Source organism: Ochotona princeps, chromosome 21, assembly GCF_030435755.1.
Source record: "Ochotona princeps isolate mOchPri1 chromosome 21, mOchPri1.hap1, whole genome shotgun sequence".
In the NCBI taxonomy this organism is placed as follows: Eukaryota; Metazoa; Chordata; class Mammalia; order Lagomorpha; family Ochotonidae; genus Ochotona; species Ochotona princeps.
In genome coordinates this window covers 7,255,306-7,272,852 of record NC_080852.1, presented here as the reverse complement: position 1 = coordinate 7,272,852, position 17,547 = coordinate 7,255,306, and the positions used below count along the sequence as shown (strand labels likewise).

Below are 17,547 nucleotides of genomic sequence, written 5' to 3'. Positions count from 1 at the left end.
GAATTACAAGGAAGAGGTAGAGTGAGTATTCTTTCAATGCTGTGCTGTACCAAGCCACAGCTTAACTCCTCTCATCCACCACATCTGGTTGTCAACAAGTGAACCACACATCACAAGCATCTTCCACATTGGTAACACTAAAGAGGCAAAATATGGAGGCCCAACCGAATGGCCAAATACACATTTTGTTTTATAAGGATTTTTTAAAAAATAATTTCCTGGTAGCTTCACTGGGGAAAAACACTTAAAGTATTACTGGGCATCATCTATGGATTTTCAAATATGATATTTTCAAAGTCTGTATTTCATAATATCTGTAACATGAATTTACATGTAATGTATTTGTAAGGCAAAACTTGTATTTCACATACGCAAAGCCTTCTTGTTTTTGTGTGAATCTCTGTATGCATTTGGCCACTACAGATATAAACAGCAACACGGCCCCCACAAAGTTAGGAAAGATCTTTTGGGCGACGTGTATCTTCTTCCACTTGAATACACACAAGAGCCAAAAAACTGACCACTTTCCTACTTAAGCTGTTACTATCAAACTGTGCCATGCTGAGCAGGCAGGTTTGCACTGAGTGTCAGCTGCATTCTGTTTTTCAAATGTATGTATTTGAGAGGTAGAGAGAAGGAGGAGGAGGAGGAGAAGAAGAAAAAGAAGAAGAAGAAGAAGAAGAAGGAGGAGGAGTAAGAGAGAGAGAAGAGAAGAGAAGAGAAGAGAAGAGAAGAGAAGAGAAGAGAAGAGAAGAGAAGAGAGAGAGCTCCTATCCAGTGGTTCACTCCCCAAATGCCTACAACGGCTGGGGTTGAAAGCTAGGAATTTGCTCCAGGTCTCCTATGTGAGCGGCAGGGTCTGAAATACACGAAGTGCCACCTGCTACCTCCCAGGGTCTGCATTAGTAGGAAACGAGTCAGGAGCCAGAGCCAGATATGGAGATCCAGCTCTCTTATCTAAGCTGTGAGTTTGACACCTACACTAAACACCATCCCTTAGCTACCATTCTGACTTACGTTTTCCATCTCAGCAGTGCCAGATGGGTTGGTCCCAGCGCCTGCCTGCTCTCCTAGGGTGACAGCGACAGAACAGCACGGAAGGAATCCTGACCAGGTCAAATCAATAGGAGTCGCCTCTTCTCTGCTCCTTCACAACCTCTTGAAAATATTTAAATAATACTGCAACCCACACACTGGTCTCTCTGCTAACTGCTCTCCCCAGATGACTTGCAACAATACAAGAAACCATCTCGGTGCCCTTCTCACCCAGTCAAAGCTTGCCCTCTCCTCCTTTCCATGGCCTGGCTCCCTTCACTCCACAGGTCAGAGGACTTTGCACAGGTCCCTGTGCTCCCTGGCAGCTGCCCTCCTCCGGTGCAGCCTGTGGAAAGCACCTGCTGCTGTGCCCCCTCCCCGGGAGAACACTTGCAGGTGTTTCTAGAGACATTCTACAGACTGTCGAATCTGCCACTCCCAATCACCCCTCCATTCTTCCTCCACTGCCATGCTTCCTGATGGAGTTGTCTGCACTCAGCATTTCTTCCTCTTCAGCCCATGTGGTTTGGTTTGCCCTACCTCCAGTAGCCAATCACACTGTGCAGAAACTAAACCCGGTAGGGTCCTGAGAACCTCTTGGGCATCGCGAGTAAGAGCCTGCTGAAAGGTCTACGAGCCAACTATCTAGGCAAGAGGAACGAGGACACTCTACCAATCCAATCACTTTGGAGATGATGATGCTGTGTCTGTAAAGGTTGGGAGCCTGGTGTGGCTGAGTAGCCCAGAAGCCTCGTGACAGACCTGAGGCATGGCATTCTGGCCGCTAGGTTGACGTTACTCATTCTCAAGGTCAGCACCTGCTTCCATTTTCCACTGCAACATCTGCAGCTTCTCAGGACCCACTGCTTCCTAGCTGCGCCCCAGTCACCTTGGCTTGTACTCACCTCTGCTGTTGCGCCTTTCCCTCCTCCAGACTCCTACATGCAGGCAGATACATCCTGACTAACAAGGCCTTTGGTACACAGCACCATACCTAGCAGGGATGTCAGGTTTCTTTTTCTGGCCTCCCTTCTCTGTGTGCCACACACAGCAGTGCAACTCATTAGACATGTAATCTGATGGGACTGGCCTTGCCACATAGCATGTTAAGCTGCTGCTTGGGATGCTAGCATGCCAAGGAGTTCCTATTGGATGCCAGCTGTGTCATCTCTGGCCCCCCTCTATGGACTTGCACAAGCCCCTAACACCGCAAACCACAGAAGTCTCAGAAACACCTGGTGTGATATGGCTACATCCAGGTACCCAAGTCAGAACAGGTGCTATTATCTTTAAGGCTTTCACCACGTCTGCGCAGCTCAGCTTCTGATGCTATTCAAAGGCTTCCCCTACACATGGCAAAGCTGTGTGGGGGAAGCCACAAGGCTGGCTTCCATGGGCCTTTGAACCTCCAGCTCCTCTCTGTGTCTTTGAGCTTCATTTTCGCCTGGTCGTTGCAGAGATGGGCAGAGACATCACTGATAATTAAAGCTTAACATATTATCATTTCATGGTGGGGCTAACAAGTGAAACTCTAAGTAATGATGTAATCCAACTTGTCAAAAAGGAAAATGAAAAGAGAAGACAGAAGGCAGGGCAGAGCCTTGGGACCCCGTGTGCCGTGTCATGTTCTAATTAACTAACTGATCCTTTAAACTGTCAAACTCGCCCAGGAACTCCATGGCCTGGCGTCTGATTAATATTCATATTTGGGCCCTAGATTCTCTGATTTAGGTCCCAGTGGTTGCAGTTAAACATCAGTCTTTAAAGAGCGAGAGAGATAAATAAAAACTAGCCTGGCAAACCAAAGTCTTTGGGATTTCCCATTCATAGGGAAATGAGGGGAGGCCACCCGAAGTCCCAAATCCATAGGGAGTGCAAATCCTCTGTGGATGCATATTGATTTCTGAATCATGATGAGGACTTGTATATTGAAAAAATGATTATTTTTCTCCTTTCTCCTGGCAGCCACACTGTTAATCATGCTGTATGGCGCATTGTTCACTAAGTGAACGACATGGGTAAAATTACATAGCGTTCGGTGATAGATGCAAGCCTTTAATTTCAAACAAAAATAATTGAATATGTAATTTAATCAAAACAGGCTAGAATCAGTCATTTAGCTAAACTGTGATAATGGGGCCACCTGGACTTTTCTTCATGGAGCCCAGGCTATAAAGGAATCCAGTCCTTCCCTTACGCTGATGTACATTGAATAAACAAAAACGCTTCCCAGGCAGGTGGTTTTTGAAAACAAAACCAGCCCCTCCGCTGTATTTGAGACACTCCAGCTGCCAACAGCTGCATGGGACATACCCTGAGCATCCTTGGGAGGATGGTGACAACAGGATAGGGCCTTAAGAGGCAGGGAGGGCACCATGTTCTCTCCTTCACTCACAGCTGACTTTTTAGGACTTGGTGATCTTTGGAGGGAGAAAATCAGTCAGTCCAATGCCACTGTGGGTGCCAATACCCTTGACTCCCAGGAAAGATTTTCTAAAAGCTTTCGATTTCATGTAAGAGAGTCTTAGCTCTCACAGTTTAAGTCTATTATTTCACATTCCTCTGTCCTAATTGGACAAGCCATATGCCCTATAAGCCTTCCCAGAAGCAATACTTCTTTGTCCCAGAGAGCTTATTAAAAGTTTTTAAGCCTTTGTCAAACTTACTATGACGTTCTTCCAACTTACATTAAAAATGGCAACACTGCTAAGAGAGATGGAGATGTGAGCATCAACCCCACGGGTACCAAAGAAGAATGGTGAGGCGCAGGGGACTTGATCACAGAGATGGAGGCCCGTGGTAACCAATGCATTAGTAATTCACATGTTCCTATTCTCTCCCGGGGGTGGGGAGTGGGGATCGGGGAATGACATGCCACACACAGAATCAGTCCTTTTTAGACAAAGGAATGGCCCACCTCCAGTATATCATTCCAGGGCCTTTCACAGATTCCTGCTAGCTGGAGTTGGAGCAGGAGGAAAGCCAGCTGGCAGCTGCTGCCCACCCTACTCCCTGGGGCCATGCGCACCTGTGGAAGATCTGCACGGCAAGCCACAGGAGCCAGAACAGCAGGGGGCTTCTTCTATCAGGACCTGGGAGTCTTTCTGTCTCCTAGCTGACAGCATCTGGATCCATGACCAGAAACGCTGTTTCTTCTGATAATCACCCTTAGGATGATCTGGAACGTGCCCCATGCTTTCAGGAAAAGAAGGTAACACAGTCCAAATTTCACATTCTCCCACTGTTTACTTGGAGTTAGTTGAGGCTCCCAAGGGGAACACCACCATGGCAGGCCAATCCGGACCCACTCGCTCTAGGTCAGGAGGAGGTAGAGTTTTGACATCTCACTTCAGGAGGTAGTTCCAGTACATGGCTTGCCCAGAAGACAGCCCAAGCCATGCTCCTAGGAGCTGCAAGGACACCTCTGGGTGGGGTACAGATTCCCGGAACACTGGAACTGGCTCCATTCCACAAGCCATCAGGTAATTAATGGTAGCTTTAGGGGGAGCAGAGTTTAAAAAAAAAGTAATTGAACTCATTTTTTTTTTTTGAACTGCTAATGAATGACTGAGACAGTCAATATTTGTGTTGTTGGGAGTGGATGTGTGGATGCACGTGTGAGAGGGAGAGGAGGAGACAGTGTTTGGGATGCAAACGCTCAGAACAGTCTATCAGCCCCGTTAACAACTCTGAGCTGCCAGACCACAAATGCTGAATATGTTGACTTTAAATGTCTAGGGGGAAGCACGTGCCATGGATCAAAGAGCACACTGATTAATCCAACAGAGACCAAAGTCTGTCACTTCGGTCATGGTGCAACGAAGAGCCAAGCAGAGTCACTAAAGACTGTAAATAAATGGGAGAAAAATATCAAAGCAAAATTGGTTTCAAAGAAGGGTTGCGCTGCCAACTACCCATCTAAATGCTACTTGATTAGGGAAACTATGTTTCCTTCCAAAGCACATCTGCCTCCTTGTGTTCAAGCGTTGTTTCCCTTTGCTGAAAATAACTACCAGTTTGCTGATACCAGGTAACCAGCACTTGTACTATAATCGCTTAATATTATGTGTGAGGTCATCAGCTTTCTTTCTATTGAATTCCACAGACTCAAGCTGCTCATCATCTATATACAAACACAGCACACAACCCTAGAACCAGAGATTTAAAGATCAACATGCTCATATGTTATTTCCTGGGAACTCAGCTCTCTGCATTAGCAGCAAGCCACTGCTAGAGTGAACACTGGACATAGAAACCTGGGCGAGCCAGACGGCTCCAGCTCATCACCAGCATATGTGAGAAATAATCCGCCATGTTTTTAGGACCAGTTAACTTGGTACGTAGCACAAGTCATAACACTGAGTCTGATGTCCATGTGAAGAGGACAAACAGCCAAAAGGCTCCAGTGACTTCTCCGTTTTCAGCCATCCTCCCACAAATACACACCCTCAGATAGGATGAGGAGCAAAACAGGTCCAAGCAAAGAGCCCTCATGGTAGGTTAGTAGAGCAAGTCCTATGTTGAAGTGGATGTGGCAAGAAAGTCTCGGATTTCGGTCACAAATGCACTTCTTTGCTTTCTCACCAATACGAGTCCTTTGTTATTTTCTCCAGGAAACCATAATGTAGCTGCCATTTGTCATTCTCCAAAACTGGCGTGGGAATATATGTTAACTTTGTAAAGGTAATTTCATTGAAGGCAGAGGTACGTGCTAAGAACTTAATGTTCACAAAGAACAAAATGCAGAACCAGACCAGTTCCAGTTGGGCTAGTCTTCTAGAATCATCTTCCTATCATCACAACTGGTGTTGTCCATGTGCTGTTTAAATAACTGGAATTCCAAAGAACAGGTGTTTCCTTTTAGCTCTTTTTGCAGAACACAAAATTTTACTCAGCTCTAAATTTTGAGTTACTCTGATACGATCCCCAAAACCACGCTAACACTTCACTAAATGGATACAGTTGAATAACTTTATTTGATAAGATATTCATGAAGCTGTGGCAGGTGCCAACAAAGCAAGCAAGCTTTCCAAAGGAAATTCTTTACCCCAGCCACGGATCTGCTTTTTCAAAAGTCCACTGCAGTTGTCCTTAACTTGTTCTTCTGCATAATTTATGGGGCAGCTGTCAAACATGTGTGTTCTCCTGTCTCATATCTGCCATTTGTACACTGATAAGTGACATAGGAAACAGGCTATGAACAAACCGACACTTGGTTACTGAATAAATGAAAGAAAGGGGATGTAAGGATGAGAAGAAAAACAGTCAAGGAAGTATGCTAGTTTCCTTTTCCATAGCAGGCAGAACTTTGCCAATTTTTGAACAGTTTTCAGAATGAACTTCCCAGATTCACCAGCTCACACAATGGCCACTACACTTCTTCTAAGAAAACCCAATCATTTCTTCATGCTGTAAGTCAATAGACATGTATCTATAATTTTATATGATCTAGGGCGATTTTATAAAATCAACAATGTTGCTAGTGTAATGTAAAACACAGTTTGAAGGTTCTGTGAGATTTCCCTTAAGAGAATGCCTAATTCCCACAAGCCGGCTAAATAATGAGATTCTGGAAAGCTCAAAAGCACGGACAATTGATTTCCATGTTAAGCCATGAAGCATTGTTCCTAAGTTAACAAACTCTTCCTTTCTGATCTCCTTCCATTTCCTGCATTGTGTTCAGCACCTCTCATCCTTGTCCAACATCAACAGCTCATTTGCACAGGGGTCAGTGCTGGACAACATTAATAGCCATTATGAAACCTCTAGTGTGTTTAAAATCAACAACCAAATTGGCCTCCACTGTTTCAGCTATAAATTCCAAACGTTTTCATGGCAGAGGGCAAGCTTGTGAAAAGTACAGGTAAAAATTGCAGTTAAATAACCAGATCCCATCAAAGGACTCCACCACAAGAGTCCCTGTTTTAAAACCAGCTGGAAAACAAACACAGATGACAGTGCTCCCTGGGCAGGGCAGTGCACCTGCCCTGTTTTAGCAAGGAGGCCAGTTTCACAAGAGTTTTGTGCACAAGGCTGAAATGACCAACATGTACACAAGCTCAAGGAATTTCCGCCAAGCCCCCCTAGAGCCAGGACACTGAACAGGCCAGAAAGACAGCTGGTCCAGTTGTCCCTTAGCTTTCCCTTCCCAGAGTTCCCCAGCAACAGATCCTGTGGAGAGGAGGCTGACACGATTTATCCAAGAGATACTGACACCTGGGTTGGGGAAGGCCAGCTAACACGCAGCCCACCCTAACTTCAGATTAACCTCTATGCCCACTTGGCCCAGGTTGTTGTTGGAATGAACTGCATCATCTAAGACCACATTTACTGCACCAAGTGTAGTGGTAGCTATGTATAAATGCTAAGGGTGACAGAATCATGCAGGCCAAGAACAGTACAGACCATAACCATGGAAGAATAACCAGATTGTGGGGTTGGCTGAGAAAAAGGGCATTCTACCAGAGTAGAGCAGGCAGACAGGAGGAGGCTTGTATCCCAACCCTGAGGACTCCCAGATCCTCACCAAGGACTATCAGTACGAGCACTGAGGACTACATCTGCCAAGGAGACCATGGGGAATTGGAGTGCCTTCGGAGGCCGAGAACTCTGAGGTCAGCCACCCCTCATTTGGATCTGCCACATGGGATGGAAGAAGCCTAAATCCTGCCTTGCAGGATCCAGGGTCATCGGAACGACAACCAGGAGCACTGAGCAGTCCGCAGAAATAGCAGAACAGTAAACTTCCTTCGGGACTAGGGAGAGGAGCTTTCTCTGGTCCGTGCCTGGTTCCGACTTTGGGCCCCCACCCTCTCTAGATGGAGAACAACAAGGAAAGCTTAGAAACAGACAGGAAACGGTCAGCGGGGATGCACTTATAACTCACTGAGTGGGACACAAAGATTAGTTACTCCTCACTGAGGTATTGAAGATTTCTCTGCACACCCCTCCTAAAACTGTTCACCTAAACTGTTGACATATGTCTTGTTAGAGTTATAGAGTTACACTACCCGAAAAACAGCCAGGTTCAGCAAATCATGCTTCAACGCTATAAACTGCTAAATACTAAAATTAAAATAGACATGAGACAGCTGAATAGTAATCTATAGCCATTTTAAGGTGTATAGAACCTGGTTGTATATAAACTAATAATTGAAATGTCAATGTAGAAGTCACAGGATGTGGTTCAGAACTTGCATTCTTCTTTTCTTTTTCTCTTTTAACATATTGGTTACTCAATACCATGTCAACTAATTCCATAACATTATAAATTGTTACGGATGTAATGTCGGGGCTTTTAATTGATCGGGATGATACTCTGCCGGCTCTACCTTCAGACCAGAGATGGTCTCCCCAAGAAATCGTTGAACTTATCTGGACAATAAGATGCTGGACTTTATGCTTGATAAATGCTTGCAATGAAAGAATCTCAACTGAATCTGAACTGTGGGAATGCAACAAGGTGGAGGAATCCACCATGGGGGGAGGGTTTGGGGAGGAGTGGGGGGAATCCCAGTGCCTATAAAACTGTCTCACATAATGCAATGTAATCATTAAAAAAAAAAAAAAGAAAAAAAGAAAAAGGGGGTTCTAGAACAAGCATGAAAAGTGTATGTATAGATAACAAGTTAGGTGGGTTTTAGAAAAGCATAAATAAATTCATGCATAACCTCTAGAAGGTGTTCGCTCCAGTTTTTTCTCTGCATATTGGAATATTAGACCATTTTCCACCTCTTCTTTATTATTAGGATGTCATTTTTTGGCATTAACGTGTTGATATGATTGGTATCTCTAGGGCACATCTTGAATGCCTACACACACTTTTTGGGGGGTGGTAATCTCTCCTGGAATTCCTTCCAGTTCCTCACCCCCTAATACAAGCATTTTTCATAGTATATATATTTTCTTGACAAACTGAACCCTTCACATTTGAGAGTTGCTCTCACAGTTTTCACAGTAGGTTTCAGTTCATATTATTAGGATAAGAAAACTGTTTTATGTTGCAAAACAGGATTGCCATGAGTTATAACCAAGGACTCTTTGAGATCATTCCCTATTTGTGTTGAGTGCTCTGCACTATGCATTATAATAATTCCATAACTCTTGGCCATCATGTTATTTTCAGCTTGTGGGCAAGAAAAGTGGGGATGGAGTGGGTAAGGGAGCCTACCCAGGAACACAGAGAAAGTACTGAAACCAGTACTGGCTCAGTCAACCCAATCATAAGGTTGTGCTTTTGACACCGGCATGGTGCCATGCAGATATTAAGAATTGGACACAGCAAAACAGCCACACTTATAATGAAGCACATTTCAGATCCACAAAGTCGAGGCACCAGCCAGCCTATAGTCTATTTAGTCTATGGAGGCTCTGAGCAGCAAGACACATGCAATGTCTTAGCTTCTATTTTCCTCACCTGCAAAACAAAAATTTTAATAAATCTTGTTCTCAGGCTGAAAAATATTTGTTTCCCCAATCCTCTGAGAGGGTAGGAGTAACACACCAATTTAAACAGTGATAGATTGCTTTGCTCTAACACCAAGCAAACAAAAGCCTAAAACTGTACTTTACGTTTTCAAACACAGATTCAGCCATGTCCAAATGTACATTTTCTTCATGAGGCCAAATGTCCTCCTCTGACCCCCTGCTAATTTTCCTGATGATGCTTGAACAGAACATGCTGATTTGGGTAATTCCATGTCCATGCACAAAAATAATCAATGACATCAGCATAGTTATGGGAATTAGACTTATTAGTTAATTACAGAACCAGCAGAGGGAGCACAAACCCTGCATAAATAATAACTTTCTTCTGAGTGTCTAAAAAAAAAAAAAAACCCAACAGGAGTGGGTACAGAAAAAAAACGTAATTATGAATATTACAAGATGGGCTTTCCTCTCTTGGAATGGTGTGAAGATAGAAATCCACTACATTGTTCACGCTGGTCTATGTATAAATGTAGAGTTCTGGGGTGTTAAGACGGAAGACGTGTGTGTGTGTGTGCGTGTGTGTGTGTGTGTCCCTTTGTTTTCATGATGACACCCCCTTACTGGTGAAGTAATTAAGGTCAGATGGTGTGACTGGCCAAGAGTTGGCCCATACTTGCTCGCCCTCAAATCAGAAGAGCTTTCTTTTTAGCTGTGTTTATCTTAACAAATTCCCAGGTGAGCCAATCTTACTCCACTAAGGTGCAATCAAGATTTGTGTTTATGGTTGAATAAAGATTTGATAGCAGAGAAACAATGTAATGCCTACTGGTATCAAGCGAAAGAAATAAAATTCACTCTTTTTAAAAGACTATCTGCCTTAAGTACTGGACTGTTAACACTTTAAAGAAATGGTCACTGGCTTTTGAATTTGAAGCCAGATGGTGTTCAGTTCATTTTTCCTTGAAGAATAAATGAGTATTAAGACAGGGCACACATATATGCCCCCCCATGAAATAACACTGTCATGTGTAAATGCAGGTTAAGATAAAGAACACCCATTTATATCCATTCATGAACAGGTGAGGCAATATACTTGGGGTCGAAAACTTCCATTACACAGATCAACATTCAAGACTAGGCCAACTGTTTAAAAGGTAGCTATAATCACAGCAAAAGCATCGATACTGCTCAATATCATGTACAGTTTAGCCAAGATGATAAGCAATAACACAAAGGACTTATTTTCTGGACTGTGTATTTCTTCTGCTAAGTCTCTGCAATGTCAAGTGACAACAAAAGCAAATCATGGTATTTACGACATAGGGCCATGTATCTTGACAGTATGTTAGGACAAAATATTTGCTTCCAAAAAGTAATGGATGTGTGGAAACATGATATGCTTTGAGATCAGTCCCACGAAGCAGCAAGTTAATTGCAACTGCGACATCTCATAAGGGTGCTGATTTGAATCCTGGCAGCTCCACTTCTGATCCAATTCCATGCTAAGGCACTTGTAGAGGATGGCCCAAATGATTGGGCACCAGTGTTTATGTGGGAGACCCAGGTGGAGTTTCAGGTTCCTGGCTTTAGGCTGGCCCACTGCAGCCGTTTAGGGAGTGAACCAGCAGATGGAAGAACCCTCTCTCTGTTTCTGTCTTTCTCTGTTCAACTCTGCCTTCCCTAAAAGTAAACAAAATCTTAAAAAAAAAAAAAAAATCACCTGTGTTGGTAGGATAAGAGAAGCCTCAGAGAGCTCTCTCAACCTCTTCTACCATGGGAGCACATAGCAAGAGGGGGTTATCTATGAACCAGGAGGCAGAACCTCCCCAGACAATATGACAGCGCCATGATCCTAAACCTCCCTTACAGTAGCTAAATGGGTAATGATAGACCTGGAACGGTAGAGTCAGCATTACTCATGCTGTGGGGACAGAAGAGGCATGTTGGGTTCAGAGACAGGGCTTTGGTTATGCGTACATGGGGGAGAGGTGACCTCCCAGCTATGTTCTTCCTTGGAGGACTGAACACAGTGGACCCTCCATAGGCAGTGCTTGCCATTTGTTTTCTTCATCCACGTGACCTGAAAACAGCAGGCAGCAGAATGGCTCCTTGTGGGCAGATTCTTCTGTGGTGGAACAGCAGGTGCCAATCAGAGCTGCTAAGTGACTGTTCGAAAGCCTAATGTCAATAGCTGTCTTTTGGAGACTGCTCACTTCTGAGAATTGGTTTCTTCTTCTGCTTTGAAGAAAATCCAAATGGATTGGTCTTACAGGGTCAGCTAACTCCTACAAACAGGTCCTATGCCTCAGTGCAGGCACCTGTGCTTGTTTTCCACTTAAAATAATTTTCTCCAACATTTTGTGCTTATTTGAAGTTTTAACGGCAGACTAGATATTTATCGAACACTCTATGAGGGTACGCTAGTGAGTTTGTGAGAAAATAGAATTTAAAATACATTTGTTGGCTGCTAAAACCCTTGAAATCCATGCCTAGTGTTTTCATAATGCACATTTTTTCTTAATTTATTGAAGACCCCTTAGTACACAAACTTTTTTCTGCATTGATCACGTTGTAGCACACCAGATTCAGCCACTGCCTGCAACACAGGCATCCCTTCTGGCCACTGGTTCGAGTCCCATTTGCTCCACTTTGCTCCCTACTAATGCTTCTGAGAAAGCAGCAGAAGATGGCCCAAGTCCTTGGGCCTCTGGGTGGAGATCTAGACTCCTGACTTTGGTTTGGCCCAGCCCTGGTGCTGCAACTGTTGGGAGAGTGAACTAGCAGAAAGAAGATACTTTTTATAGTCCTCTGTATTTGTGCCTTTGAAATAAATAAATCTGAAACAAATTTTCTTTGCACCAAGACAAATACATCTTCTACCAACTTCTTTTGAAGTACATTTGTGGCTATGCATCATGTTGGAAACTTTACCTACAAGATCTCACCAATTAAGCACAAAAGAACCCTGTGCCTGGTGTGATAACCCAGTGGCTAAATCCTTGTCTTGTATGCACCGGGATCCCATATTGGTTCGTGCCCCTGCTGCTCCACTTCCCTGCCAGCACCCAGACTCTGGCCTGGAAAAACAGTAGAGGGTGGCCCAAAGCCTTGGGACTCTGCACCTGTGTGGGAGACCTGGAAGAAGCTTCTGGCTTCTGGCTTCAGATTGGCTCAGCTCCACCTATTGCGGCCACTTGGGGAGTGAACCAGCGGATGGTAGATGTTTCTGTCTCTCCTTTTCTATGTAAATTTGCCTTTCCAATAACAAAAATCCTAAAAAAAAAAAGAAAGAAAGAATCCTGTCCCTGAAAGAATCCCAGTAGATGAGAGGCCACTGTGTGAGCAAGTCGTAACTGCAGCTGACATCTCTCGTGTGCTCCTGGGGCGGTGAGTAATGAGTCCTGGACTTTCCTTCCCATTGCACTGGCTGGAGGTACCCACCTAGCCCACTGGTGACTCGAGTAGTTTTTAAGACCTGAATACATGGGGCCAACACTCTGAGGCCTCAGTGGTGGACTCAACCCAACAATCCATTGGAAAGTAGGTTTCTTATGAGTTCAGAAAGGAAGATCCTCCTGCAAACATGTTCTGCAATCACGATAGAAACACACTCCTAGTCAGATTCCTACATAACAAACTGATGGGGGGCAGGGTGGTGGTGGTACTTTGGCACAGCAGGAGATCTGACTGCCTGAAGTGCTGGCATCCTATGGAGGCACGGGTTTGTGTTCCGGCTATCTCACGTCTAATCCAGCTCTCTATTAACGTGCCTAGGAAAGCAGTGCAGGATGGTCCTCAAGTCTTTGGGTTCCCGAACCCAGGTAGGAGACCCGACAGAAGCCCCAGGCTCCTGGCTTTGGTCTGGCACAGTCCTAGGCATTGCAGTCATCTGGGGAGTGGATAAGTGGATTGATTATCTCTTCCTCTGTTTCTCTCGCACACGAAACTTTGCCTTTCAATTAAATAAACACATTTTTCTTTTTTTAAAGTCAACCGATGAAGGTTGAAGAAAACAAATTCACAGCACTTGTTTTTCATCTGTAAAATGAATTTAACTCAGTCTGGTCTCTGATTAGGCACAGACACAATGATTCACTTTACACTGGTTTTTACTCACCAGAAAGGTATCAGTTGGTCTTCGAGTGAATGAATCATGGAGTATCATCCTATCATAGGAAGAGATGGCTAAGAATCTAAAACCTGTCATTTATTCCAGGGAAGAGAGCTATGCCTAAAAAGGGCTATTAATCAGGCCCATTCTTTCATTTTGAGCATTTCACAGCCATGCATTTGCAGGTAACTCAGAAAGCTGCACACACCCAGGATGGGGAGCAGGGGTTTGTGAATTCCAGTCCCAGAAATTGTAGCAAGAATGACTTGTTACTTCTGGTTAACTCGGCCCAGAGGGATCCATGTTTGGGAACCCATCTTGTGAATCTATGAGTGTATTAATGTTACAAATGAATGCTTATTGGTTTAGGGACACCATTTCCCAGCTCACTCTCCAACAGCAGAGTTCTTGTAATAATCTGAATGTGAAACAGAAAACTTTGCATGTAAGTTATTGATTTTTTTTCTCAAAGTGAGATCCGTAGATAGTATTAAGTCATTGGGATGGTTCTGTGGGTAGCAGGTGCATCAAGTCAGACGCATGTCACTCGGACGTGAAAAAGTACATGTCACAGCAAGGTTCCCCAAGGACAGGGGTTCGGCCATGGGGTGGCCAGAGAAAGAGTCACGATTCACTCTGGAGGGGCCAGGGCCTGGACACAGCTGTCTTTAATTGCTGGGTTGTCATGTCCCAGATACTCCTGGGTGACATTGTGCCTAGAGTAATGAACAAAATAAATACACAGGATCTCATATACTAGTCCTCGATCTTGAAATGCTCTATTTATTCGCTCAATATTCATTAATGAGAAAAAAAGAGTTCATCTTTCATGGTATGCATCGATACCATATATCATTTTTATCTTGAGTGTCAATTGGCATATTATTTTCTTTCAATTATACAAAAAGCAAAATGTCCAATACTTTAGGTGTTTGCAAGAACTCTGTTCTTTATCTCGCATATTTGTGATGATGAAGGTTTGCAGTTAACAGGTAAGAAGGAGTATTCTTAGAACCACCTGAAGGGTGGTTTTGCTCCAGATGCATAAAGATCCCTATTTTACCATCATAGAGCCTGCTCAGAAGGGAACCTGAAGGGCAGGCATTTGGTCTAGAGTGTAGACACCTCTAACGCTGGGGTTCCTGGGTTCTCTGTCAACTACCTGGGAGACCTGCACTGTGTTCCTGGCTCCTGACTTTGGTCCAGCCCAGTTTCAGTCATTGAAGAGTGAACCAAAGAACAGGAGATCTGTTTCTCATATAAAATACATTTTTTAAAAATGCAAGAAATGGACTCTATTTAAGGTTGAGACATTTCCCTTCCAGGGTTTAAGGTGGCAGGGAGTAATTCTGAAACATTTCAGTTAGACTAGGATGGCACGTCAGGAAGAAACCAAGACCTTCTGCTTGCACCCGTCATCCATCTGCTGGCTTTGCAATGGAGTGATCCTCTCTCTATGCTAGCAAGGCTGTAATCACTGGTTAAGTGGTCACCAGACCCCAGGTCCTTACTCTGCTAGATACTGTGCACACTGTACCATTCAACCTTCTCAATAGTTCTTTGGATATGATCAACCACACTTTAAAAAACAAATGCGAAAAGCAACCTTAATGGAATTAATTCTTAGGCCCAAAGTCAAGATTCCTGCCTAGGACCATCTTACTTGCAACCTTGTGCAGCTGACCACCAAAATCCACCACCTGCTTTCACCACCCTGCTTGTTTTATGACTCCCGACTGTCAGGACCACCACTGATCCAAAGAAGAAGGAGGAGAGTTTCCAGGATAAACTGTACACATGGAAGGGGAGCTTGGCAGTCATGTGCGAAGTGAAGACAAGCTGCGAGCAGAGGCGGGCGGAGGGAGTTCCTGCACTCCTGGGCTCCTTGCAATGTGACCTCGGGCAGCCTTAGTCTCTATTTCTGCAGGACTGGGAAAGGAAAGAAATGCTGAAATCATGAAGCAGAGTGCTCACACTCTGGGGCAGAAGAGGCCGAATCTCAAATGAGGGTGTTTGGGAGACACTGAGGGATGAGGCCCTTAAATGATGTAAGACACGAGGACCACCAGGAGCTTCCTTGTCACTTATACAGCACTACTTATTGTGACAAATCCCTACTATTTGGAAACTTCATGTCACCCATTTACCATTAGGGGCATTTATAACTTAGGAAAGGGTGCCTTGTTTTCTAGCCAGAACCCAAATGCTGCTCTGCTAAATTTTTGAAGACTCTGGTCACGAGTTTCAATTGCTAAGCTGTGGATTAACTGCGATGCGTTGTGCATGAATGATACTGGAATGGAGTCGGCATGCTCTCTTCATCCTGTTAGGATGCACGTACAGGCAGAGTTGGTGTGGTAGTCATCCCTAGGCCCCTGGAGCCCAGTCCAGTGTCTGCCATCTAGCAGGTGCATGGAATCTCGGATGATGAAGAGTTCCTTCTCGGGTGTTCTTTAGTTTCTGCGATTCAAATTTCAGCCTCTCCTTTTCTGAAAATCTCCCTTCCTTCACAAGGCAAATTTCTGAAGAGACAGGAGCTGATGCACAAAACCTCACCTGCATAGAAGGGCAGAGCGAGCGGGGTCCGACGCAACAGCCACGCTTTCTTGTTGCACATTATTTGTGCTTAGTGATGGAGACACAGTTCTCTTTTCTGCAATATCTCTGCCCCAATAAAATTAAGAACTTAGCGTACGATCCAAATTCCCTCCAAAGGAGGTAGCTTAAAAAAATTTATTGGCTTTCCTGCCACAGGGATTTATGGTTTCTTTTTTAATAGTTACGGTCTGCTATGCCATACGTTTCTCTGGTCACTAGACAGGATTCATTTATCTTTTCTTTCGAAACATGCACTAAACATTTTAAGCAAATTCTGGCCCTTCGATTGATTGGATTTTCCAATGAGGATTGAATTGCAAGATGGCTTTGGAATACGTCTCCAAAACAAGAAGGCCTTAAAATAAAAAACAGATACTGAAGACTGTATTCTTCTGATTGTCAGTCAAGCTAATTATGCCTTACTCGAAGGCTCTGCCTATCAGGCAAGAAAGGAGAAGGCAATTGGAGGCCCTCTCCCCGCACAGCCTGATGTCTGGGAATATAACACCAGTTTATTCACAGCAGGAGGCTGCTGTAATTGGCAGTTCCATTTCTCCCTACTAGTGGGTAATTCTCCAGTGAAGAAAACACAATGTTAACAAGATTTTACAAATTTGACATATGGTGTCCTATCTGAAATGACCAACCAAAAAGTTCCTGCTCTCCCTAGCTTGGCATGGTGATTGCTGGGTAGGGCTACCCAGAATGATCAAAGAGGATAAAAGCTCTCCCTGAGTTCTGTTAGGGGTGGTGTTCCTGCTCCTAACACAAAGCCCGAGAACAACAAAAGGTAAAACACAGAGGGCGAATATGTCTCTAAGACATTGGGGGATGAAATGATAACAAAAACCTCACCTGAGAGAGCGTGACAGCCGATCACAGCCAGGGCCCAGCAGAGATGACATGGGGAGTCCACAGTAGGGTTAGGGTGGGGCGTGGACATGAAGTGAGCCAGTGGTGGAACCACAGTTGACACACAGGGTCTAGCCATGGTTTGGGCTTACAACCACCCACTGCTTAAATCAGAGAAACTCCAGGGTGGAGGGTCCAGTTGTCTGATGCGAATCTGAAAGTGGCTGCTTCATCACAACTCTTATACAAAGCCATCCACCCCAATGAGACTCTGGATTCCATTTTTAAGTAACAAAAGAATAACAACAACAACAAAAGACTATTCTGGACCCTAAGAACTAGGCAGGAATGCATGGGCATATTAAATGATGCATATTTCATTTTTCATGGTATGTATTTGGGAACATTTCAGAGAAGGACAAAAATGGGTCCCCAGGAAGTCTGCCTGGATCTTCTGTCTAGATATCCATGGTTCCCTGTCTCCAGCCATCATCCAGCGATGGCCTCTGACTTTTGCACAT

The 17,547-nt window shown here is 44.3% G+C and overlaps 1 protein-coding gene across 1 annotated transcript in view; it reads right to left on the bottom strand.

The window, feature by feature from the left end:
• PDZRN3 (PDZ domain containing ring finger 3) overlaps nucleotides 1-17,547 on the bottom strand; it is a 230,479-nt gene that overhangs the window by 58,694 nt on the left and 154,238 nt on the right. The gene's annotated exons all lie outside the window — the stretch shown is intronic.